A 963-nucleotide genomic window follows, 5' to 3' on the forward strand; every position below is an offset into this window, starting at 1 on the left:
CCGGGCTGGGGATTCGAACCTGCCACCTTAGGTGTATGTGGCTGGCGCCTCAGCCACTTGAGCCATAGGCGCCAAGCTGTCTCAACAACTTTCAAGGCACATGTTTGCCAGGATAACATCTAGGCATTTTCCAAAGTTTAACCACTCAGTACCACCATTCTTGTCACCACCAACTGGTTTTGTGACAGTGACAAAAACCTTCTCATTTTTTTCTTTTTGGTTTTGGATTTAGCAGCGGGATACTTCCTCTTGTACATAGCCTTTCTGGACTATTATACTTTTGAATCATTCTCCTTTGAACCAGTATGTTTTCCATCATTAAAAATTGGAGTGTGATTTATGCAATTCATTCCCCAAAGTATTTTGCTAAGTCTACAACATGTTACTTATAAGTAGACTCAGAGCAAAATATAGAAAATCAACAAGACAGTAGCTCTAGGGATATAATAAGAACAATTACTGACTACCTTCTATACCTAATTATGTGTTACAGACATGTTCATTTTCCTTCATTGCTGCACATAATTAAGTAGGTATTGCATTAGCAGGTTCAGTTGTGAATTTGTAATTATGTAAGAGAGACTCTAAGAATGGAAGGCATTTATTCTTTTTTGCATGGAAGTCCACAGGTAGGCTGTTCAGGGCAGGAATGGCAGCTCTGCTTGAGGAAGTTTTTATGTAACCTGGTCCCTCCTGGTTACATTACCTTATTCCTACAATGTCCAAGACTATGGTTGCATCTCCTGCTATCATATCCACATTCAGGCAGCAAGATGGAAAAAGGAGATGATAAAAGAGGAGCAAAGAGTGGACACTTGCTTTGTTTCAGGAAAGGATCCAAGAAGCCATCACATGATGCCTGCTTTTGTTTCCTACGGGCAGAGCTTAGTCATACAGTCACACCTAGCTGCCAGGGAGGCTGGCATTCTGTGACACCATGTGCACATCTCCAGACTTCTATGA

This window comes from Otolemur garnettii, unplaced genomic scaffold, assembly GCF_000181295.1.
Source record: "Otolemur garnettii isolate 467f Iridium unplaced genomic scaffold, OtoGar3 scaffold00006, whole genome shotgun sequence".
Lineage (NCBI taxonomy): Eukaryota > Metazoa > Chordata > Mammalia > Primates > Galagidae > Otolemur > Otolemur garnettii.